Source organism: Podarcis melisellensis (assembly GCF_964234715.1).
Source record: "Podarcis melisellensis genome assembly, chromosome: 3".
Classification (NCBI taxonomy): Eukaryota; Metazoa; Chordata; class Lepidosauria; order Squamata; family Lacertidae; genus Podarcis; species Podarcis melisellensis.
This window is the reverse complement of record NC_138530.1, coordinates 85,783,997-85,811,113: the sequence shown is the minus strand read 5'-3', so window position 1 is coordinate 85,811,113 and position 27,117 is coordinate 85,783,997.

The following is a 27,117-nucleotide window of genomic DNA, read 5'->3' as shown; positions in this document are numbered from 1 at the left end:
CCCACACACAGAACATATGTGCTGCAGTTGCTGCCAATCCTGCCAGTGGTGGCTGTGGAAACTCAGCCTCAATGACCTGGGTCCACACTGGGAGGCAGCCAAGAAGATCTCTACTAGCCTCTACAGCAACCTCAGATTTTGTAGATGGTCTCTAATCTCTTCAGGAATCTTGGCTTTTGTAGCTGTAGTCATTCAGGGTCCTGCCCTCCCAAGTCAGGTGGGCAAATGCCTGCAAGGCATGAAGCAGGTCTTCCAGGACTCACAGCCATGATGGCCTCCGGCCTCTTCAGCAACCTTGGCATTTGTAGCTGTGCTCAATCTTCCAACATTCTGCTTCTTTAGATGTCGATGAGCTAGCTTGGTCCTGCAGTCAAACTTGAAATAATCCCAATTTATACACCACAGGCCTTCTGCAGAGCTTTCCTAGCTCCTGGCTGTGCTGGCAGAAGAAGGCGTGCCCTGCAGGTGATGCTATATAAAAGCACTACATAATAATAATATTTACTTATTATTATCATTATTAGTGTGCAACATAATTTAAAGTTTTGAATTTTTATCATATATTTGCTGCCTTATGGGGAGATTCTCCTAAAAAGCGAGATAAAAAATTATTAAATAAAACAAATTTGCCATTTATGGTTGTATTTTATTTTATTTTAAAGCTGGCATCAAAAGTTGCAGCTTTGTTTTGGTTTTTTCATTTCCTAGTTATAACATAAGCTATTTTGTTTGTTTTTCACCAGATTTTGCTAGCCTTGTAGGTTTGTATATATTATACCAGCTAATATATGTGCTATGCTAGAAGGATTCATCACAACCAAGCTATCCTTTTACATTGCAGTCTTTGAGAACAACAACCCCTTTGCGTTATAGCTCCATTGATTAAGCTTTTGTGGAAGAACTATACCAGGTGTTCAGTTTATAATGATCTTTAATGTTAAAGTTTTGGATTCTGTTCAAATGGGTGACATCTATTATATTGCTTTTTAAAAAAAAGATAAGCAAGATTAACATAGTTTTGAAAAACCAAACAAGAGGCTATAATGGGATCGACAGCTGCCATCTGTGAGACATTCTCCATATTTTTTCTGATGAAGTATGTAATTGGATGCAATCCAGGAGATCTCAGCTAACAATTTGAGGTGTTAGGAGAAATTGTAGTAGTCACACAATAGTGGCTATCACTTGGGGGGTGTTTCTTTTACACCGTCTTGCTTTTTTTTTCATTCATAAATCACCTTTTATACCAATGTTATTGTTTTGGGGGGTTCCCATGACCTTGCCTGTTTTCATACATTTGGTGGCCTTCTTTGTTTTAGTTGACTAACAATTCATAGGCACTGAAGCATATGTAGATACTGTGGTTGCTTCCAGGCCGTCACTATTTTGTGAGAGGGATTCAATCACATAGCGACAAATACAGGTTCACACAATTAAAAGTGGCTTAAAATGCTCTGGCCCAAGAAACCCACTTCTTAAAAAAGGACTTTTTGCAATAAGAAATGTGATGGAGAATGGAAGACGACAATTTATGGGAAATTGTATAACCTCTACACAAATAAATCAGGGCACATGTTTTATAAACAGTGGGCATTGTATAACCTCCACACAAGCTTTGTGCCAACAAATCAGGATGAATGCTCAGTAAACAAATCATCTGGAAATGACCTGTCTCACCTATAAATGGGCTTCCCCTGTTAGCAAGGAAGGCTGACTGCAGCTCCGCAAATCCTCTTTGTATTCTTGCATTCCTAGGCATTTAACCCAAGGGTTTAGTGAGATAGGTACATTAGGTTTGGTGGATCACAAATCCCTGGTAGTTAAGAAATCTCATTTCTAAGCATTTAAGAAGTAGTAAGCAATACACGTTGCAAAGGAAAGGGTTAAATTAGACAGCTCTATGTTATTGGAACAAATTGATATTAATTCAATGATTGGGCATCATAGGTGCAAATGTTCAAAGCCCATTGGGAATTTAGCCTCATGTCTTCTTATTGATATTCATTCTGAGACACATTTTGCACCAGGTAGCAAAAGACTGAGTGGACTAATAAGAATCATTAACTAAATCCCTGTGTGGGAATTTGAAAATGTAGAGGTTGGGTAAATTTCTTCATTCTACTGTGCAGGGAATTAATTGAATACCTACTGTTGCTTTCTGGAGAAATTTCCAAACTAATTCCCAAATCAACGAGCTAAAAGGAAGTCCTTCATTGTGTGATGAAAAACCAGCCTTGAGTGTATTAGTACTACCAACTACAAATATCCTGCTTTAAAAGGCAGTCTGCCTGCCTGCCTGCCTCTCTCTCAAATAAGTTAAAGGTAAAGGGACCCCTGACCATTATGTCCAATCGCCGATGACTCTGGGGCTGTGGCGCTCATCTCGCTTTACTGGCTGAGGGAGCTGGCGTTTGTCATGACAAAGCCGCTTCTGGCAAACCAGAGCAGTGCACAGAAATGCCACTGGAGAGGTACCGATTTATCTACTTGCACTTTGACGTGCTTTCGAACTGCTAGGTTGGCAGGAGCAGGGACCAAGCAATGGGAGCTCACCCCATCACGGGAATTTGAACCGCCGACCATCTGATTGGCAAGCCCTAGGCTCTGTGGTTTAGACCACAGCGCCACCCTCTCTCAAATATGGGCTGTCTAAACAAAAAGTGCATCCTGAAATCAAGCAGTTAATTTGGCAGAGAAAGTATTAACACTTTGATCCTGTTCTTGAATGCTGATGTGTGCATTGCCAGTAAGGTACCTGTCTTTTCTGTTGAGGTTTGCTCACATAAATGTAACAGCCTTCTGCATTTGGCTGTTTAATATCCCCCTTAGCAACCCTGGTCAACTCACTGGGCTCTGGCACTTCAAGCTAGGAGTGCCTGTGACCACCTGTTCCCTTCTCTTTTGGCGGTGCACTTCCCAATGGGAAATATTATTTCAGGTTGTTAAGAGAAGTGTAGCAACGTAATGGTCTGAACTGGGGAAGGGGAAGCGAAGCATCCAAGGTAGTAATTTCGATAGATTTTAAAAGACGGATGGGCAATTGCATCACTTTCTCAAGTATTGGCTTAAGAAGCAGAAGATGCATTTTGTGTTCAACAATAGCTATGTGCTCCTGGTCAATGTTAAATACTGAAATATTAAGTAGGAAATTGTATTAATCAAATCTTTGCTTTGGGGAAGAATTAAGCTTCTGAGATTTCAAAAGACCTTACCCTGGCAGAAAGTTTGAGGATTGTCTCCTTTTCTGGGATCAAAAGTTAAAACCTTCTATCCCTGGCAAAAGAATACAGGATGACATGCAACAGGAAATCTGTCTCAGTTCTGTTGCAGTTTCATGGAAAGCCCAGGCTAGAAGGCATCCAGTTAAATTAGCACACCTCAAGATTTTCTTTTTTAAAGAAAAAGAAAAAATCTTTCAAGCTGTCAGCACTTAGAGTTTTCCAGCACTGGAATTAGCTTAACAGGGCAATCCTCTCCATGCCTATTCAGATGTAAGCCCCACTGAGTTCAAGGAGACTTACTTGCAGGTAGGATTGCTGCCTTCGTCAGGTGGGCTTTTTTTTTAAATAAAGCATCAGAGAGGTTTGTGGGATTTGCTTCCAGTAAAGGTTGTGGTTCATTAAGCACTTCTGGTATGTGCCTGCTTATGCTCCTGAAGTATTGCTTCCTTTTTTTCCCTTCCAAATAACCGCTCTCCAGCCATATTGAGAACTGCGTTTAAAACTGCAGGGAATTCCAGCTGTGGTTTTTGGCATGAATGTAGGGAGACTGCTTTGTGAAACAATGTTAAAAATGCACACCATGGTTTGGCGCCCACCTGAACACAAACATAAGCTTCTAAGCGCCTCAGCTTTATTATTTAACAGGATCTGCAGTCTTCACTAATTTATCTTAACTTGTTTAGTGGTGGTACTGGCTTCCTTGAGTAAAGTTTCTCAACTGTCTTCCCCACGGAAAACCCCACCCTAGGTGCTCATCAGTGTACCTGTTATAAAATTAAGGAAACAAGTTTGAATGAATCTAATGGCCAATATCTTAATACGTTTTGAATTAGCAATTAAGGTTTTAACTTATATATTTTAGCTATTTTATATCTGAAATGTTTATCGTGTATTAGCTCAAAGCTTGATTTTAATCTATTTATGTTTGTATGCTCTCTATTGTTGTATATGTTGCACTCTGAACAGTGACCGAAATAAATCGATTCCTTCATTCTTCAGTGTAGCCTAACTTACCAACTAAGGCTGCAACCCTAACCCCACTTCCCAGGGAGTGAGCCTCATTTAATTCAGTGGGACTTACTTCTGAGTAGACATAGTTGTATTGTTAGCTGCCAGCACTACCTGTTTGTTGTGATCAAGGGGGGAAGGCCAAACAATCAAATTAATCTATCTGAACAGTATAGTGCAGGGAGCAATTATAGAAACCATACACACAAAAATCCTACAGGGTGACTGGCTAATGCCGTACCAGGGAAGATGGAAGGACTGGTACAGCAGAGTTGAAGAGGCTGAACTGGGTGCCACTGCTGTACAACTGCACCCCTGCCTGCTTTTGCAGCTAAGGGCTGAGCACTAACAATGTGGGGATACCTCCACATCTCTTTATTTCTGAAGCAGGTTGGAAGGCAAATCGGCTCTACCTCCTTGTGGGGGCGCATTGCGGGCAAGCCGCCAAACCGTATGCTTGGGAGGCCCTGCCACGCAGGTTAGCCAAGCAGCCAATCAGGTGGCTTGGGGGGCATGGCCAAGGCCAATTTAAACCATGACGTGATGCTGAATCACAGCCTCGCACCACGGATCCCCCACTCTCCCACCCTTGGTTCAGGTTGGGTCATTGGCCTTGCTATAGATTTTGGTTGGTTGAAGGGCCTGGTAGGACTTTTTCCACTTGGCAAATTGGCACTGGCCACTTGCTTTTCACCTACCTCATAGCAATCATCACAACTTTGTAAGGTTTGGCGGTTAGGCATTGGAATAGCAATGTGTGGGGGAGGGGAGGGGCGGCCATCACCTGCCCCTCCTTGCTCAAGGATATTCCATTAAAGGAATCTAGGGGTGTGGATCTCGTCTGAAGCCCGGGGAGCGGCTAGGACCATGCCACGACCCCAGCAGGAACCCAGGGGATGCTCGAGTCGATCCACATCAGCAGGGCTCCCCCTACTGGTGGCTTACCCTTACCAGACTCCCTGCAAGGCGGGGCAGGAGTCAGATATAGTCTGTTGATGCCAATCCCTAAGCTAATATCGCTCACGTTCTGTAACCAATAAAGTTGTGGCCTAAGTTTTACCCATTAACATTAAACTAAAATTCTGTGTCCTTGTGTCTTTATTCTCATGGGGGTGGCTTGGGGCTTTGAGACACAAACACAATCCCTACTGCCACTCATTGGAAAATCATTTCAAATGTGCACACAGCCCATTAGCCCAGTCCAGCTGTATGTGCTGTTTGTGGCAGCATCACAGATGCTGTAGCTACAGCATTCATACACAGACACCCACCAAAAGGCCTGGTGATTCAAAGGGCATCTCCATGCATGTGTCCCTTTCCATTAATGCCTCCTCCTTTATTGGCATGTACATGTCAGCTTGCACATGCAGGAACCTCATGTATACAATAGATGGTGCCTGAATCTCTGGCTCATGGTAGATGGGTTAGGGTCATGGTGTTATGTAAGTGATACTTTTTTTCTCCTATGAAACATCCAGCTTTAGGAAATAAGATGTTTTGGTCCATTGAATAAATTCAGCTCAACTAATATTGGTTTTTAAAAAGTATCCTGCTTCGGTTTGAGAATTCTGCCTGCTCACTGCAATGTTACAAGTTTGCAAGGAAAGTCTTCTTCCATTGCCTTTTGTTTCAGTCCTCTGCACTCCTGTAATAGAAAACGTTTATATTTATGATCAGATTTTGGGAAGGTTCATTTTTCGTTCTTGGTTTCTGTACTTTTCTGAGATTTCATAACAAGCACCATTGCCAGTGTGTTGGCCATTTTTAATGTAATTTCCTATTTTATTCCTATTTTAATATTTCTTTAATCAGACTATGCTATGCGCAGGATGTGTATGTATCAATCATGCAGGCCTAATGAATTTCTATATGATTCAGCTTCGTTCATTTAAAGGAGCTCTTAGAGCTTGGCCTAGTATATGTGATATCTATGTGATAGCTGATATAATCCGTGCATGAATCAAAGTATCTTTACGTGTTTGTTATATAAATATAACATGCACACATGGGTGCATGCGCGCACACCCACCCAGCTTTATCCTTGTTTTATACCTAGTACTGCAATGTCAGAAATAGACTTGTTATCACACTTTGCTGATGTCTGTGTGGTGGGGAATGCTGCACAGAACAAAAGCAAAACACTAAACTTCCAAAAATGAATGTGTGTAAATCTACCTTCATCAGTCGGTAACGTGCTTGCAAAATTTTAAGTAGACAGATTATTGTTAAAATAAAAGTAAAGGTAAAGGTACCCCTGCCCGTACGGGCCAGTCTTGACAGACTCTAGGGTTGTGCGCTCATCTCACTCTAGAGGCCGGGAGCCAGCGCTGTCCGCAGACACTTCCGGGTCACGTGGCCAGCGTGACAAGCCGCATCTGGCGAGGCAGCACAACACAAAGAACACCATTTACCTTCCCGCTGGTAAGCGGTCCCTATTTATCTACTTGCACCCGGGGGTGCTTTCGAACTGCTAGGTTGGCAGGCGCTGGGACCGAACAACGGGAGCGCACCCCGCCGCGGGGATTCGAACCGCCGACCATGCGATCGGCAATTCCTAGGCGCTGAGGTTTTAACCACAGCGCCACCCATGTCCCTATTGTTAAAATAAGAAGGCCCTAATTGTCCATGCATTTGCTTGGGATTTATGACTATTGACCCCAGTTGCTTCCCAGTTCCCAGACAAAGCATACCAAAGTCACTGCATTAAAACACCTATCTACTGCCATCAACTCCCCACCCTCACCCCCGAAAATGTAATAGGAATGCATTCTATCCAGTGTTATTCATACTCAGAGTAGACCTGTTGAAACTAAAGGACACAATTAACTTAGGATCACTGGATTCAATGGGCCTGAACAGAACATAGTTGGATATGAACCAATGTATTTATTCTGTGTATATGGGGGAAAAAATGGGGGAAATATTAGTCTGGAGAAGGAATAGCAATACAAAGCATATACTGACAGCTACTCAGCCATGTGAAATTAAATGCTGATCATTCCCCCCTGCTTGCTTGGCTGTGGTACCTATATATTGCACGTCAATGATTGATTATTCATGTACTCATACAAATCAGTTACCTGACTATGCTTTTTATCTCATTAATAAGAGAGGACACAAGTGGAGAAAATAAAGTTTTTATTACCAAATGAATAGCACAGCAGGGTACAATTTGATGAATAGAACATTTCATTTTACCGCATGGGCCTCTCCGACCGCAGCCCAAGAGTCTCCAGAGTAATTTAATGAACTGTGATGTTTGAACTGATGCCAGTTTGAATACTCAACATTTTAATCACACAGCAAAATAAGTTATAATTGAACAACACTTGAATAGCACTTGAAAAATATAAAGAAATATTGAGAGCGCTGTTAGCAAGGCTTGTTGAACTGGACAAAAGCTCTGCCATTAATATCCTGCTCATGAGAAGAGATGCAATTTCTACTTGGGTATTGCATCACAGGTGGGATGACATGCTGGTTTGCTTCTACCCATTAAGGAAAAGCTCAGTGGTAGGGGTGATGTCCTAACCATCGAGGTTTCACATCTTCATGTGCCTGTTTGACTCCCCTCATGGCCAGTTGTCCTTTACTTTATTTATAGTCCATCTTCAAGGATCTTTTTAATAAAAAAAATTTCCAAGGTGACTCACAAAAGTGTCATACAACAACATTGGGTTGGATCAAGGCTTCACCTTTTGTAGACACATCCTTTCACATCTGGAAGGCTTCTCTTCCAGTGGAGGAATCTTGCTGGTGCTGCAAAGGGGAGGGAGCATTGACAAAAACTCCCTCCCCCCTTGCAGTCTTCAGTGGATGTGTCGCTAATACAAGTGAACTATGGGTCCAGCCCTTATAATTTAGAAAGCAAGTTCTTTAGAAAAGAAAGCATTTGTGTCTACAGGGGAGAAGGACATAGAGGAAAGCAGATCTAGAAATATGTGGCAGTTCTTATTCCATCAAGGATCCTTATTTACAATTTTGTGAAGACCTACTAGGTTGGATCATTGATTGGCATGGATCTTAGTTAGAAGAAATTCTTCTATCTGTGAAAGACGTCTTTTGTCAGGGGGAGGGAACCACTGGATTTGCTTGGACAGCTTACCTTTATGGCTGGTAGAGCAAGTTATCACAAAAAGAAAGGTATACATAATTTAATTTACAATCCACACTTTATCCATTCATGTAGTGAGGGCTTCCCATTTCAAAGGATGTTCTTCTTCAGAGAAATATGGTGTCCCTTATATATTCATACCTTTAGTTCATACCTTAAGTTGAGCACATAGTATTCAAAAGTTCCTTCAGAAGTGTAGGTCCTACTGGGTTGGCATTAGTCCTTCCTGTGTTATCCTTCCAACAGAAAAACCTCAGAAGAGGATTAAATAATGGACAGCTGTGTCAGAAAGACTTTCTCAAAGAAAGTCAGCGCAGGGCAAGGCATCCTTGAAAGATGTTGTTCTCTTTGTGGATCACTTCAGAATGATGTTCTTAAATACCATGTAGTCTTTGCTGGTGGCTAAATGCTAAATTCCAATATTTAGTTCCCATTCGTATGGACAGATATGGATGCATGTTATCATCCAGCCATCTATTCCATCATGTAGTTCTTATCTAAAACGTAGACTTGGTTATCAAGACAATCTGACTTGCTATATAACTAGTGTGAAAATTCCATTCTTTTTGAAATTACTGATAAGAAAGAAAGTTAGTAATCTCTCTGAAATAACAAACAAATGATTCATTTAAATGAATCTTTTCCAAATAATTGTCGCCATTTTCATACCTCGGACAAAACTAAAACCTACTTCATCAAAACAAAATGTCACTACAACTCTTAAAAATATGTCTACTCTGTTGTGCCATGGGAATTACGGACTTGTATTTATAAATTTAATTGACACATCTGATGGCCACGCTACAAAGGAAAGTTACCCTCAAAGAAAATATGCTGATCAAATACAATCATGATGGTGATTGATTTTGCAGGGCAAAAATTAAGTATCACTCAAACTGAATCAAACCTCTACCCACTGAGATTTATTGTAGCATTACCTTCAGTATTTATCACTGATTCTTCCTGTAGTGACTGATTAGACTGCAGACTCATGCAGCTGCTGGGCATATGTAATAAAATGTGATTGTTTTATGCACGTGTATATTCCCTCTTGTAAAAGACTTGTGTAATGCAGCAACATAAGTGATTTTTACCAGTTAGCTTACCTTGGAGATCTATTAAAACTAATATATAAGAATCTGTATTTTATACATTTTAAAATTTAAACAATATCCCTGCAGGCTCATTCTTGTAATCTTTACACGTGTGGCAGTGCCATTATAACTACATTCTTCCCATGTATTACTCTCAATTGCTCCTCCATTTAATTTTCCTGCCCTGTTGTAAGCTGTTGAATGATATTTAATTTCTGCCTGACACCCACTGAGCTCAACAGGAGAACAGCTATACTCTTGAATGGGGTGAGTTGGATTCGCCCATCCACCTGTATCTTAAAGTTATATGGGGGGGGTTAAAGACATCGCATGTATGTTTGTATAACAAGTTTAGAAAGGAAGAAAGGGGGGATGTAAGCTGTGGTTGTTATTTGCAAGCGAATCTGTGTAACTCAAAGCAAAACGATTCTTCCCATTTGAAGTTGCTTTATTCTGTAATTAGTAAACACACCTCCATAAGAGACACTGAAAGCAATACTTACACTATTTTAAAGATTGCTTTGCATTTTCCCATTCCCACTTTGTCTTCTCAGCTGAGACATTCACATCCCTCTTATTTTAATTTGAATAAAAGGATAAATAATGTATTGCTGAGGAAAAGCAATATTGGAAAATATTTTGAGGAACAAAGATGCAATGGAAACTCTTTAAAAGATGAAATGGTAGGAGGATGTGTGAGTTATTTCCAAGTGTTACTGAATATACAATATTCAGTTTCCTTTCTACTCACATCCTTTAGTTCATTCTAGTCGTTCTCAGTGAAATTATTCAAATTTGTTCATATTTTATTCCATGCATTGGTATATACTGTTCACATTCAAAATTAAGTATCCATTTAAACTTTTTCTATACATAGCTTCTTTCCAATTGTGAAACAGATAGCTCCAGTTCCCACTGTCCTATTCCAGGTGGTTCCTCAGATTTTCAGTTCTACAAAACTGTTCTGTTTGGAACCAATGAGCCATGCCTAATCTCTTCCAAGGACCTACATATCAGATATATAGCTTAGAATTGCTGCGAGGGCTATTATTTCTAGACATTACTTTTCAGTGTTCTCGAAGCTCATTCCAAAACTGTGTGAAAGTACTGACAAGTATCCTGTCCTGATAAAGCAAAGCCCACAGGTGAACCAGGACAGTACAATCCCCAGAAGCAGTCTGGACCAGAAGGAGAGATAGGCATGAGGAAAGTTAGTGGCAGGTCTTTCAGGAGCTTAGAGCCCATGGAACAGCCTATTTCTTCAGAAGAGAGCCCTGATTCAATGGAACCCTTTAGGTTCCCTTAGCCAGGAGTTGAGAAACTTAAAGGGACAGCCCTTCAGCCTGAAGCCTGGCACTCTGGCATATCTTGTCTCCATGGGCTAAGGCAAGCCATGCTTTCTGCACTTGTGCACCAGCCTAAAGGAGTGTGCAGCACTTGCAGACATGTATGCTAGCCCTTCAAGGGAGCTAGTCTCAAGGCCTGCTGTCTCCAGGGTCAAGGCTCAAGCAAACTGAACTTGGGAGTTCCTGTCACAGTAACAATACTCAGGACTAGTGCCTCCTGAATCAGCATCATGGCTTCCTTGCTCTCTGTGTCTGTGTCGCTGTTGGATTGCATGGTCATGATACCAAGGCCCATGGTATGACCATCAGGGTTCGTGTGTTATAGCAAATGTTAGCAAACCTTTGGGTGGGAGAATAGATGCTCTTGGTTCAAATTTCCTTCCAGGAAAATACATCTATGCAGGCCCAGACAGAGGGGGGGGGGCCATATGGGCCGCTTGGCCCAGGCCTCCGATTCCAAAGGGGGCCTCAGTCAGCATATTCACAATCTCAGGGGATGCACTGGGGCGAATGCGGAGGCACAAAGGCGGTGGTGGTGTGCGGATTCCCTGGGGCCATGGCTAGCAGTGCGAGAGTCCCCGGCGGGGTAAAAAAGGGGGGGCACATTATCTACCTGGCCGGGGCCTCTGCCTGGCTCTACAAGGCCCTGCATCTATGTGTGAGTCTACTGTCACAGCAATAATTTCAAGGACTGAGGGTAAAAATGTGTTATATATTCCAGGGTTACTCTTAAAATATCAAGGCAAGGATGAGTGTTGTTCCTACAGCACGACACTAGACCTGTTCTTTTCAGTAGTACCTCTTCATAACTGTATTTAGGACTTTCATCCTCAGTGAGGTATTGACTTTCTCTAAAGGGCCAATTCCTTTTGCTGACACAGTTATATTCATGGCAGTACAAGGTACATTATAAAAAGCTACTTTTTATATTAGGCAGAATTATATATAGTAACATTGTAGATCTTGAGAAACTAAAGAAATAATAGATGTACCTAAATTTCAGCTCTGGTTTAGGATGGACATTATTTTAACCCTGTGTTTTGTTATGAGAAACAATAAGAATAATCTAGGCCAAATATGCATTTGGATATATTATTTACAAACTTGTTCACTTGACATTTTGAAATGTGTTATTTTAAATACTGCAATGTCAATACCTGGTCACATTTTCCGCTGCTTTTGTTTAAATACAGAAAGTAAGCACAACTGAAAAGCAACTGTGTTATTCTGTAAATCCCCAAACCACCATTTTGCTATTTGAGCTTTCACTGTAAAGACCTTTTGTAGGATATGGATTTATTAAGTGTGTGATTTAGATGAAAAATGTCACATGAAGCGTGTTTATGTTTATCTTACTTACCATCACAAAAAAATCACCCCATGTATTAGACTTTAAGAACATCATGCTGTGTTGGTCAAAGAGACCATTATCATGTCTCTGTTACATGCTTTGGATGAAATGTATAAGTTGTCACAGGGAATTTAACACACCGGTCCTGATTATATTACTTAAATGCCTTTCCCACTGATTTCAGGACTATTTGCTCCCCAGTAACATGCTGAGGACTGGAGTACAAATCCGAGACATGGTGAGAAACAATGAATTGTTTGAAAGGCAAAGGGGTAATACCATAGCAAGAATTGTATCATTTTTTCTAAGGAGATCATGTATTTTTGGTTTTCTTTCCAATTATGACATAAGATCATAAAAGAGATTATAAAAACATCCCCAAATATGCAGTTAGAATATTTTAAAATATGCTGCCCTTACTAAATCTAAATGCATGTGTAGACTGGAGTATAACTCAAATGAATGTCTGTCAAAATTAAATGAGCGATGTTCAGATGAGCTGAGTAGTAAGGTTACAGTTAGATGGGAAGCCCTGATTTGCACCTATTTTTCTGAGATATGGAAACATAATAGATTTCCCTACTGGAATAGAAGGTGTCATTTTGAAAGTTCATGCTCTTTCTCTCGGAGTAAGGGAACTTTTAGATCCAACCCAATATTTTCATGCAAATCTTTGTATTGGTTTTAAAGAAAAGAATTGCAACCATAATTTGCGTTCGCACCCCAGGATGAATACTTGAGACACATAGATGGATTTGAACTAAAAAAAAAATCTCAGCTCTGTTAGAATCAATTTAAAGGATTTGCAGTGACATTTGCAATTCAGGAACACTCTTCTCCACCCTTCAGTGTACGTTGCCAACCCTTCTGGTGAGAGCTAGCAGAGATTGGCTCTGCTGTCTACCTTATATGGGTGACTCCATTCTGGCACCAGGTATTAGTTTCAAGCTATTCCTGTCCAAGGCTCCTTGTAAAGGTAAAGGTAAAGGGACCCCTGACCATTAGGTCTAGCCGTGACCGACTCTGGGGTTGCGTGCTCATCTCGCTTTATTGGCCGAGGGAGCCGGCGTACAGCTTCCGGGTCATGTGGCCGGCGTACAGCTTCCGGGTCATGTGGCCAGCATGACTAAGCCGCTTCTGGCAAACCAGAGCAGTGCACGGAAACGCCATTTACCTACTTGCACTTTGACGTGCTTTCATACTGCTAGGTGGGCAGGAGCAGGGACCGAACAACGGGAGCTCACCCCGTCGCAGGGATTCGAACCGCCAACCTTCTGATCGGCAAGTCCTAGGCTCTGTGGTTTAACGCACAGCGCCACCCATATCCCTTACAAGGCTCCTTGTAGAGGTACGCATAGCTATGTCATTATGTTTGGGAATATGGATGGAAGGACCTGTCAGTTTCATGGTCATGTTGCAGCAAAGCCAGGTGGGAACAATGAAGAGAAGTTGGGCCTGAGTATTCTCAGAACTACAAGGCATCTTTACTGCCATGTTTTGACCCATTTTCACATGCTACATGCTGCCCAGAGAAGGAAAGGTTAGCATACTAAGGAGAGATCAGAGGGCTGCCCATCTCCTTTACTCATAGCCTTACCTGTGCATGGTGGCCATTTTGCCCCAGTCTGTGGAAGCCTCCCACTTCTTCTGTCCACAATTAGCTCTCAATTGTGAAATCTACACTGCCTGGAGCATCCCCACAGTTGTGGGCTAGGGTTCATGTGGCTTTTTGGGGGAATAATGTGGATCTCAGTCACACTAACCACAGGACATTTTTATGTCAGTGTCTCAAGAACCGCTCTCCCCATTTGGTAGGCATCTGACTTGACTTTCACTATGAAACAAAAACAGTCATTTCAGCTTCCCGCTCCCATTCCAGATTCCAGTAAACTGCCTGGCATTTCAAGTACCATTTTGCATTACTGCTAACTCACCTATCCATCCATATCGAGTGCTCATAGAAATAGAAATGCAGGCTGTTGAGTCAAATTATTGATGAATAAGGCTCTTAATGTTCTTTCCTAGAAAAATGTCACTTGTTTAAGCAGAGAACATCAATATTTTAAAATTAAATAATCTCTTGGGTCATAAGTATTCTTCTGTTTCAAATGACTTCCTGAGCAACATACACTTAAGGTTCTAATTCTAATGAGAGAGAATTTGTCACCTTCCTACAATTCTGGCACAACTAGTGAGAACTTTCTTTAAAAGATGGATGTCTGAAATGAGTAAACCTTGGGTATATATCATATGTTCAATTAATAAATCCATTCTGTGCTATATATTTTTCCTAGAGAATACTTGGAGCAAAATAGAATTATGAGGTTCTTAATGCAAGATTGAAATAATGCCCCTGCTTGTGTTTTCAAGTTGCACTTCCACATAACCTGTCTCAACATTATCCAGACTTTTGCTGTTCCTGAATCAACACACCAAGCTCCCAATATTTTTCTCCAGTTTTCCCTGCTTGTCTCCTTCTCCTCCTCCTTTACATCTCTCTGTTGGCCTCCAGGACTTCCACCTATCTTTATTGGTACATCATAATAGCCAACGCTAACACACTAAGGTACAAATATGGTAGACTAAATTAGAAACAGTATGATTTTAAATGAGTATTACTAGTTGACTTTTTCATTAACCTGCATGGCTCATGCATCTAACCCTGATCTACATTTTTAAGAGATGCACCTTAGGTTGCTTCCAGGCAACTGGTTTATTGAGCATTCATCTTAATTAATTTGACAAAGCTTGAAGGTACTTTAGACCATTGTACATTCATTCTGGTTTATTTGCAGGGAGGTCATTGCATCAATGAATTGTCATCCCATGCTTTCAGTTTTGTCTGTCACTTTCCTTATTGCAAAAATTCTGAGAATGGTGGCTTTGTTCTACAAGAGCACCAAACCAAGTTTAATTGGACTACCTGAATTTGCTGGTAACTGGTGGAATCCCATCCCAAAATAGTGACAGTCTTGAAGTGCCTTTAGATCATGTTAATTTGTTTACTCAATCTGCTTCTGTTGCAAAAGTACCAGAGTTACATGAGTATGCAAACTCTGCAATTATACAGAAATGCTGCATACTGCACCAGCTTGATAGCCAGCATTAGTATAGTTGCTCAGAATACGATTCATAAGGCAGGAACACCCCCAGTTTATGTTTCACCTCAGCAACTCACCAAGTAGCCTTAGACAAGCAACTGTCTCTCAGCATCAATGTAATACAGAGAAAATAAACCTGCCATACCTTCCAAGGTTGTTGGTATTATTACTGAGACATTATAGACACTGAATACTCAGAAGCATTGCATCAATGATTTCTAGATTCTTATTATGTGTGCATATTATTTGCTACATTTCTAGACCACTATTTATCATTCATAGTGATCAAGGGTGGATTCCAACATATAAAACCCATTTTAAAACACACATGCTTAAAATACACACAATAAAAACAACTTTTCATCAAACAGCACAGAATAGAAACCTAGAACCTTGAACTGTCAAATTAATTTCTTCTGAAGGCTCATGCATCTCACCCTAAAAGGTTGTTTTCTGCTGCTACAGAGAAGCGGACACGGAGCAATGGATCCAAACTACAAGAAAGAAGATTCCACCTAAACATTAGGAAGAACTTCCTGACAGTAAGAGCTGTTCGACAGTGGAATTTGCTGCCAAGGAGTGTGGTGGAGTCTCCTTCTTTGGAGGTCTTTAAGCAGAGGCTTGACAACCATATGTCAGGAGTGCTCTGATGGTGTTTCCTGCTTGGCAGGGGGTTGGACTCAATGGCCCTTGTGGTCTCTTCCAACTCTATGATTCTATGATTCTATGAAGGACCAGAAAAAAATGGCAAGTTTTTACTTGGTGATAGATTCCGACAACCTTAGTTGCACATTCAGGGGAAGAGAAATTTATAGCAATCCGCTTTGTGTGTGTGTGCAAAACATAAACCAGAAGGGAGAAAACCTCTCACATGCTTCATCTTTTGACCAAGAGCAATTGAATAAAGATGTATTTGACAAGTGAGATAACAAACATGTTTCAGACTCTGTCTACAGAGAACCCATTATGACCTCACATGTTCATTCACACACATTTTTTAAGCCAATGAAAACAATACTGGTGGAACACAAGGCACATTTTTGAAGCCAAAACACCAGTACTGTTTTCATTGCATCCATGCCATCCTTCTCAGTCTACAAACTATTGCTAATGCAGACAATAACAGACTCCATTCAAAGCTTTATTTTGTGGTGGGGAGGTGAACTAGTTCAATGCAAGCCTATGCGACTTGCTACCTACCAAGCCAAAAGCAGCCTACCAGTCAGGTATTTTGGCTGGCCAGGTGCTTGACATATCCTTTGTTTTGTTTTTTCACTTCCAGGCTGGCAACAAAATCAGGAGGTTTATCAAGCCCGCACTGCACTGTGATCAGCTTTCAGTTTTAGAAGCTGTGCAGGTCTGGATTGGATTGCCTTGGGAGGGCGGTTTAGCAACAAAGAGAATCATAGTCCCACAATGAAATAAATTGGTGTTGTTACTCCATTGAATAAATAGGTGGGGGTGGGGGGATGCACTGTTATGTACAACATTTCCCTCCATGCTGTATGCATAATGCAACATGCCAAAAATATATGCATTGTATAAATAGATGAGTATAGAACAGTGTTCTCCAATTTGAGTAGAGTTCTCACTTTGGCTGTGTGCTTTGCACAAAAATATTCCTTACTAGTCCCAGTGGTAACAGTGCATCCATGGCAATAAGCAATAGCTAGCATGTTAAAGGCATTTTACTGTTGTTGTTGTTGTTGTTGTTGTTGTTGTTGTTGTTGTTGTGCATTGGGCACATGGGCTCATTATCCTCCAGTCTTATCTGGAGCATAGCAGGCTTTAGTTTCCCAGCTGTTATTGCTAACTGAGCCAGCATTTTTTCCCCAATACCAAATTCCTTTGTTTCAAAACATTTTTGAAATATTTGTCAAAACCCAAGTTTATTGGCAACACAAAATAGAAAAGAGTATCCTGTGAAGAGATGCTTTTAGGAAAGGTTTCAACAAGATCTTTTGAGACTTCAGCAGAGCAGCTGTGATTGGCTCACCATATTAGGGGTCTTTGGGGGCAAATCTCTCTCTCTCTTTCTGCATAGTATGTTAGCAGCAGAATTTATGCATCCAGACCTCACATAAACTACAGCAGTGGAAGTGTTCTATAAAGCAATTAGGTTTGTGAGTCTTACTTTACTTTTAGAGATGTTATTATATTTAGACCATACCTTACCATCTCTTTTCGAAAATATATTATATAGCATACGGGTAGCTGGTGGGTATTTTTTTAAATTTCTCATAACCAGCTTTGTCATGCTGAGTATCCTAACTATGCTTTTTCATTTCTCATCCAAAACTGTACACGTCCGTAGAATATAAAGTACTCTTTAAAATATGTGAATTACTCTAATGGGGCTGTGTGTGTTTATATGTTTTACAATATTCTGCTTTCATTTACTCACTAGCAGGAGATATTCAACATGAAAACATTTATTTATTTGGCTTATATGATATGATTATATGGTTATAACCCCCCTGGGACCTTATAGTGAAGGACAGGTATCTTAAACAAACAAACAAACAAGCCACCCTTTGCCAATTAGGGCCCAAGATCAGTTCATACCAATAGAAATAAAAAATACAGTAAAATGCAGGTCATATATATATATATATATATATATATATATATATATATATATATATAAAAAATTCCATAATTCTTAAACATAATCAAATAAGGTAGCATTAAATCATTCATCACTATTTGGATCTACTAAAGCTTCCTGACCTGGCACAAATTGCGAGTGTTTTCACAGCTGAAGGAGGCAATTACTTAATGATAGGTCTAAGCTTTAAAGACTTTATAAATCAAAGGTAGAATGAAGGCAGGCTTCTCATCATCAAATATGATAAATCAGAGATGGGGAAAGGCTGACTTCCACAGCACACTCAGCCTATGGTGCCTTTCAGTTGGGCCCAGGGCCTCTCCTACTTAGGGCTCACTCCCATCCTGAGCTCTAGCCAATTACTCATCTTCCAAAGTGAGCGACCTACTTTCTCCCTTTGTCTGAGGGTATTGCCAGAGAGAGGCAGAGGAAGCAGGAGGCAGACAGGCAGATACACATAAAGCTTGAAGTAGCCACCAAGTAGCAAAGCAGCTAGAGTAGTGTGTCATCCTTTGGAAATGCACTCTAGCCACCAAGCTCCATGGGCAGGTCCCCAAACAGTTGCTTGCCTGCATCCCAGTCTCCTCAGAAACATCAGAGAGCTGCTGCACAGCAAAACCTCTGCAACATCAAGGTCGGACCAGCTTTATACATTTGGCATTCTAAATGAAACCGTAACACCTAGTAGCAGCTGGTGTTGTTGGCCAGAACCACAAAGCCATTCTCCCAACACCAGGATCATTATAGATTACGTAGACGGGACTGGGGAGGCATCCAGATTGGGGTTGTGTAGACCCAATGGAGTTCCAGACTGGCTCTGCTGGTGTGTCCATACAGAGCCCAACTCACTATGACACTGCCCTACCCTAGCTCCATCCAGGTATCTTTCAGCAACACCAGTGACAGAAGGTTGGCTCTGCCTCACCACACCAGCCACTACTGGTGGTTCCATGAGCTCAGAAGTCCAAGCTGGACTTCTGAGGTAAGCTGTAATGATGATGGTGGCCAGGAGGCTGGTGCCACTGCTTGGCTCCACAACACACACCTCCTGTCACAACTCAGCCCTGATTCTCCTGGGCCTGGTAGCCTCTCCCACTTTTTTTCTGTGCTAACACCAAGCCAAAAAGGAAGCTCCTTCAACAGCCTCCTTATTTGTTTTATAATGGCATCTAACAACTAACTACACCTTTTAAGGCCTTCCCTGTCACGTTTCAAAGTTCATAATCTAATGTCTGAAAAGAAACCACTCTGCCGTATCATGTTGATAACCTGCTTTGCCATTATCAGGGAGGAGAGAGAGAGAGAGAGAGAGAGAGAATTTTGCCCCTGGATCTGTCCACTATCAGCAATGGCCTTGTCAAATGCTGGCTCTGGCCTCATCCACCATCACTATGCAGCCCAAAGCACCCACAAAGGAATATAGCTGCCAATGTGTTTTTAAAAAGCTTCCCCACTCTTGTGATAAACAATGTTAAAAAAATATATTTTTATTTTTAAAGAACGAAATACTGTTTCCTTGTGTTCTGGCTTGAACTCAAGCGAATCTGCTCTACGTAGTTCTCCATAGTGTATACTTCATCCAATTAACAACCTCAATGTCCTGATCTTTTATCTTCTTAAAATAGTTTTGGGTAATAACTGAAGTAAGACATTTATGCGTATAATATTAGAGCTATTTAGCCTGCAATTCTGTGCACATTCTCCTGGAAGTAGATCCCACTGAATACAATTAAAACCTATTTCTTGAGTAGACATCTATAAGACTGGGTGGTTTGTTATCAGCCATCCCTGATGGCCATGCTTTGGCTCCTTGTCTGGAGGCAGCAATGCTTCTCAATACCAGTTGCTAGATATTGTAGAGGGCTCTTGTGCTCAGGTCCTGCTTGCTGGCTTCCTACAGGCATATTCTTGGCCACTGTGAAAACAGGATGCTGGACTAAGAGGCAGGGCCGTAACTAGGGAGTGGTGAGGTGGGCCCCTGTGGCGATCCCACAGGGCCCCCGGACGTTTCATGGTCTATTGACCCTGTGCCACCACTGCAGTTAGCTTTCTTCGCTGCTACCACCCCGCTTCTCACGGGGACACATCGAGTCCAGACAGTTGTTAACATAAACAAATAATCAAGTTTATTTTTAAATGCAGGAACAAGCATATGGTTACAGTTTATTTTTCTCTTGTCAGTTTCCTAATCTTAGTTCCTAACAACTCCAAACTGATTATTCCAACTATCTATCTGACTCAACCTAACAATTCCTCTCACTCTCTCAGAATACAACTCTACCAACCCACACCTAAGCCTCCCTCTTCCTTCTCCAACACCCAAGCCTCAACTCCCAACTGCCAAACCTCAACTAACTTTTCAAAACCTCCCACTCTATCTTCTACTCCCCCCTTGCATTCTCACTGGCCAATCCCATCACACCCATTTTAACCCTTTCCTTGACGCATCCTAGGAGGCAAACACCACAGCCCCCACCAGGGGCGCACGCAATTGGGGAGTGCAAGATTGGCTAAAATATGTCCATAAATATAAATATTGATTAAAGGGATCTAACCATTATTGCTTCTACCAAGAGCTCACCATGGTTCTGTTAGAATTCCTGCTCCGTGATTACAGTCATGGGATTTTTGTCTATCACATGATAGTATATGTTTTGATTCCACAGTGGGAAGTGACAGAGACAGGATGTTTGTGTGACTGTTTTCTGTGAAGTGGGACTATTGTCCTTTGTTCTTTTTCTCTTTGCTGTCTGATGCTAGAGAGAGAGGGAGCCATGTTGCAGTGCTCTGTGTGTGTTTATATGTAAATAAAGTAGATTAGCCAAAATGCTGAGTTGCTGAGGTCTGTCACATTAGGGATCTGCGGATCCCTAAATGTGCCAGTGTCGGTTGGCATTGGTCGCTGTGATGTTCGGGCTGAAGAAAGCTTATGAAGCTCCCAAACGATCGACCAGGAGGGAGGGAACATGCCAGTCGGGCTTGTGTCTCTGCCAGAGTCCTACTTGAGTGCAGGCTGAGCTCCTAACAGGTTCCCACTTATCAAAATGGAGCATGCCCAAGCCAGATACCTGACAAAGCTCCCACTTGCCATACTAAGAATCGCTTTTACAGAACTATGATTCCAATTGATGCCCTCGGTGGTGTTGGATGGACGGTATGGCAAAGTACATTATGAAGAGAGACTCTATCTGTGTGGACAACCCTGCGTCGAGGACCTGTGCCATTATCTGTTGCAGTGCCTGTTATATATAGACCCAAGAGATCGATTTATAAAACCCCTTTTTACGAATGGAAGACATTTGAATAGGGTGGAAAGGGTGAAATGGCTGCTGAGCGACACCGACGACTTTGTTACTTATAAAGTAGCACTCTGTGTGCTGGCAGCTAAGAAGATCAGGAGGAAGGAACTAGACAAAATAGTGGTCAACTGCAAAGGGGATTCAAACATTTAATTTGGCACATCTTACCTGAGAATCTTCTGCTATTCTATTCTATTCTATTTAATGCAACAAATAATTTTAGTAGCTGTGACCGTGGTTTTATTGTATGTCCGTGCCCGATAATTTGTATGGTTGTTGTTGTTGTTGTTGTTGTTGTTGTTCTGAACGATGTCTTAGCCTATGGCTAGTGCAATAAAAAGTTTAATTGGAATTGAATTGGATTATTGCCTCATAAGAAATGGTTTTAAATAGAGGGTAAATTGAATGAGTGGGGGGGGGTGTTGGAGGAGAGGTGGAAAGAAGAGCTAATTTGTCCATGGCTAGGGGGCGCAATCTGGACGGTTCTGCCAAGGGTGCAAGATTATCTAGCTACGGTTTGCTAAGAGGGCCATTGGCCTGATCCAGATAACATTTTTATCAAAAAAGGACACACTTTAAAAAATAAGTGTATGTATTCCAGTTACTAGGAAACTGTGGCCAGGATCCAAAGAACTGCTTAAGCTTATGCAAGAGGGTTGCAAGTGGGTTGCACTAATTCAGTTTTTAAATAAAATAAAATACAGATTCAATGCTGTATCATAAAATGCTTTTGAAACTTGGCAGCTTGTAAAAGCAATTGGAATGTGAGGCTAATTTCTGCAAAGAAACCACTCCAACGAAATAGCCTTAACCTTTGGACTCAGTTTGCTCGTAGCACCACTTGCTTAGATCCCAGCTCATAGCCACAAGCTTCTGATTTTTATAAATAAATTATGTTGTGTTAGCTTACATAAGAGATTGTGGTGCCTCTGTTATGTGAATGCTTAGGAAAGAAATTCCATTTTCATTCTGAAAACGAATGTGAAATCAAAACCTTTGAAGTCACTCAGAGGATCATGCAAAGAAAATTCAGAGATAAGGTGGAATGGCCATATCCATTACAAGCCATAAAATTTTATGGAATGGGCACAAGGTTTCAAAAACGAATAAGTAGGATTTATAGTTATCCATAGGCACGGGTATTGGTCAATGAATTATGATCTTCTCAATTTCACTTGTCAAGAGGAACCAGATAAGGCTGTCCTTTGTCTCCATAATGGATTTAATTTATATTTGCAAAACCTTTTCTGTGGCTGTATGGCACAATTTTAAAATAAAAGGACAAAAGATAGGTGAACAGGAAATTAAGGTTTCCATGTATGCAGACAACATTGCCCTGTTCACAGAATCAGATGGATCTCTATTTGAATTTCTAAAAGTTGCAGAAGGGTTTTAATAAAATTACAAGCTATAAGCTCAGAATAGACAGAACAGAGCTGTTAACTTTTTTTATCTTACAGACCAATAATTAAAATCCAGCTTCATAGTGAATCAGTGAGATGCTTAGGGATTGTTTTCTTGGGAGTAAATGAACAGTTGCAGGTGCTAAATTAACATGTTTTGGAAAAATAAGATAAAGGAAGACACAGAGGGATGGAATTGTGTTAGATTATCTTTCTCATGGAGAATTGTGACAATAAAAATGAACGTCCTTACAAAGATAAACTTTTTATTGAGATATATATTCTTATGGCGTGACACAACTAAAAATGAAACAGTGGCAAATGATAATTAGAAGTTTTGTGATAGATAAAAGCAAAATAACATTTAGAACCTTCTAAGAAGGTAGGTTATGTTGTTTAGTTTATTATTTATTTATAAGAATACTTACAAACCACACACTCATTAAAAAAACAATAAATCATGGTAAAGTCCTAAAATACAATACAGAACAAATGGCCAATACAGAATCAAATGAATGCAAGCAATTTTTTAAAAAATTGGATTAGATTGGTATTTTGAGGGAAGAGAAGGGTATATTCATAATATAGAACAAGCAGATATCATTGAATGTGCCACCCGCAGCGTATATGTACAGTTCAGAAGTTATATTTGGATAAAGGTCAAAAGAAACAAGCATGAATGCCACAGTGAATGTCAAAGGGCATAATTTGTTTTATATTCCTGGTGTTAAAAGAGGCATGTGGGAGGAACTCACACCTCTATGTGATTTGAAGATTAAGACAGAATGAGGCAGATTATGCTGGGAATTCCAGGAAAGGTGCAAAAGTAAATACAATGGGGGTTTTTCAGCTTTTCGAATAATCGGGGTATGCTAGATAGAATGTGCACAATAGTTCAGCTTTGTAACTTTGCCTAACAGCATGTGAGTTACTGATATAACAAAAACCTGATATTTCACTCTGTGTGAAATCACAGAGGCTTACACTGCAAGAATATCATGGGATTACAGCTTCCCGTCTGAAAACAAGCATTCTTTTAATATAGAGCTATGGGGAGTATGTAGAAAAGTACTCTTCTAAATACACACACACACACACCCTTAACAGAATAACCCTGTTATCTGGCGATCCTCCTTCTACATCAAAACAAGCTATCTAATTAAATTTGCAGTTTCACAGCACTTAAAGAGGTCACTTTTTCTACTCTAAATGTCTGTTCATTATTTTAAAACATGATGAGCTATAGAAGTTGTTAAGTCCAATATAAAACCATATGCTTCTGTGCCCCCCTTTATTTTTTAAAAAACCCAGCAATTAAATATCATTTATTTAATTTCATAGTAGGCATCAAGTGTGTTTGATGATCTCTCAGCTCATTATTCTGAGGTCAACCATTATTTCTTCACGTTGTCTCTTCTGTACTTCTCCTCAGGTACTTCCCCTCCACCTGCCTGAAAGTTTTGCAATGCTTTCAGTCTTTCTGAATTTAATTAGGTTTTAACTATATCACTACAGCTAACAGACCATAGGGGACTGAACTACCAAGTTTAAGATTGAAATGTATATATTCTGGAGTTAATCATGGTTAATCTTATCAATGGAGTTTTAAATTATGTTCTAACAATGGCAAAAGCTATAATAAAAAATCTTGGTTTGGTGATGGCAAGGGATGGCCTTCCAGATGTTGTTGTCCTTCAGCTCTGATCATCCCTGACCCCTGGCAATGCTGAGTGGGACTGTTCAAGGCCAACGATATATGGAGGACCACAGATTCTCCACTGCTGGGCTGTGGGATTTGTGGAGGTGAAAATTCACAGCTTGTGCAGCTTTTTCAAAAGAGCTGGATGACCTCATTTTAGATGGCTCATTATCAACCAATCCACAACTTTGCCATAATGTGATCAGCTCTAGGTGGAACCTGGCAAAAGCTTTTATATGTTCAGATACCACAAAATACTACCATTAAGGCCCAGCCCACCCATGAGGCAGAATGAGGCAGCCACTTCAGGCAGCAGAAATCCCCAAGATGTCCTGACCTGGCCCACCACCACCACTGGAGAAGCGGTGTTGGCATCAGTGTTGATTTCCAGCAAGATCTTGCTGAAATCTCACCAGAAATCAGTACAGATGGCAGAGCAGGGTAGCGCAGAGGCAACAGTGGCTGTGTGGGAAGGCACTTTCTATTTCACCTCAAGCGGTGAAACGGGATTGCACCAGCCCTGCTACCATTGCTATTTGTGACCCACCAGAGAAGTCACAGTAGCCTCTCGCCAGGAAGTAGGCTTTGCATCTTTTAGCAAGGAAACATTGCAACAAATGTTGGTGCAGCCAGACAAAGCAGCCACACCAATTGTTGTACATTTTGAAAATAGAAAGTATGTGACAGGTTGGGCAGCCTGTACAATTTATGATCTACCAAGCTAAATATAGTTTAGCAGCCATGCTCTGGTAGCTTCCGAAGCTTTGTGGGGTTTTGCTGCTTGCTGAAGACCACAGAAGAGAAAGAGAGAGAGAGAGAGAGAGAGAGAGAGAGAGAGAGAGAGAGAGAGAGAGAGAGAGAGAAGTACCTAATATGTGAAATGGAGAGCAACAAGTAGTGCAGGCCTGAATTAGAGCTTTATTTTAAGCAATTAAACAAAATAAATGATGAAAATATGTTTCACCAAGTGACTGAGCCAAAAACATCTTTATTTCCAGGGAAAAAGTAACTATACATATAACACATCAAAATAACAATAAGAACTAATAAAAATTCATTTTCCGGCTTTATATTTCCTCAGTATGTATTCCAATAACTCATAGTTGCATTTTGTTTTACTGTCAGATGGAAAGGTGCATGTGATCCTCTTCATTTCATCTACACATTATTTCTGTCAATTTCTCTGTTTCACCTAGATTTAGATTTAGCTGTTCTCAAACACACCACAGCTCCCACGATCCCCTTAGTGAGCTGCAAATGACACATTATAAACATGCTCTGACTAAAAGTGAGTGCAAAAAAAAGAATGCAACGGCGTTGTCGCATCAACATTCCTCTTTACATGCTGATCTGCAGTACAGTCCTGACCTTCTGCCTAAGTGCTGCTGAATATAATGCTCCTGTCCATTGGTGAGTGGGAAATGACTAAACTGAACAAAATCTTTAAAATAAATTAAATATACCGCCCTTCATCCAAAGATTACAGGGCAGTTCACAACGTAACAATATAAAATGAGAATACAAAAAAAAAACAACAACCAGCAGCCCGACAAACATATTGCTTTTGCTTTATTTATGCTTACGCACCAACAAGATACACAAAAAGAAATAGACATCATCCTCAAAAGGCCTAATTTTTTTCATTGCTTCTGGTTTCTTCCTCGAACGGTAAGGGTGAGTCAGCAGTCAGCCTTTTGTCCCCATTTTCAATTCTCTCCAATCCATTCTCCCTCCTTCCTCCTTGTGCTGGTCCCGTGGGTTACCCGAGAGGCGAGGTCCAAGTCCGGTCCGTGGTCAAAGGTGCAACGTGGAGGCAGTCCGTAGTAGCTGAAGCTGGGTGGAGGGCAGGGAGTCGGGTGAAGTCAGGAACAGGCTTGCAAGCAGGGAACCAGGGCGGGTCAGGAGCTCAGGCAGAAAAGCAGGAGACTGTTCAGGCAGGAACTAGCAACCACTTGGGACTGGGGCTGGCCGGCTTTTATCTGCCCCGAGGCATAGGGCGGCCACAATCCTCTGGTGACTTGCCTCTCCTGGCCTGGAGGTAAGCACTCCTCCTGCGGGAACTTAGTTCCCTTTGTCTCTCTGCCCTGAGCCTCTGCAGCTCAGGAGAGGCTGGAGGGTTACCTCGATCTCATTGCCCTCGTTCTTCCCTTACTCCCTTTTAACTCCTCCAAAGCGGAGCGCCTTCCCTTGACCCGTCACGCCAGACGCTCATTCCAGATCTTCAACAATTAGGTCTTCTTCAGGTGCTGGTCTAATATGGGCCCGGTTTTGGGCTATTGCCTTCTCGAGCTCTGGAAAGCTCTTGAAGAGCTTTGTCACAAGTGGTGCCACAGGAGGCTGCTCCTTGGGCTGGAGCGGGGCCACTTTGTTGCTCTTTTTGAGCTGCATTGTGCTTCTCAGTCGTCTGAGCCACTCTGTTCCGCGAAGTACAAGTCCGCTGAACCTTCCTTCTTCCTGAAGGTCTGGAACTGACCGCATGGTTGATTCTGGCTCCGCCTCCTCTTTAAGAAGTCAAAATCAGAAGAAAATCCAAATCCTCTGCTTTCTCTCTTACCACCAACTGGACCTACACACCTCTCTCTCTCACTAACCCACAATGGACACCTGTAGTTGGTGGCTTTTAAGGGAGAAGGAGAAGATGTCACAAAGGAGGGCAGACCATTGTTACCATGGCAACCCACCCACATTGACCCTGTCACAAAGGAGGGCAAGCCATTGTTACCAGGGCAACCCACCCACATTGCCCCCCCCATGTTTCTTCAGAACTTTGAAGCACCTGCTGTTCCGTCTGCAGGTGAATCTTCTCTTTTGGAGTTCATGTTTCTATATTGGATCATTCTTCATGCAGCCCCATTTGCAAAGGGAGTCAATCC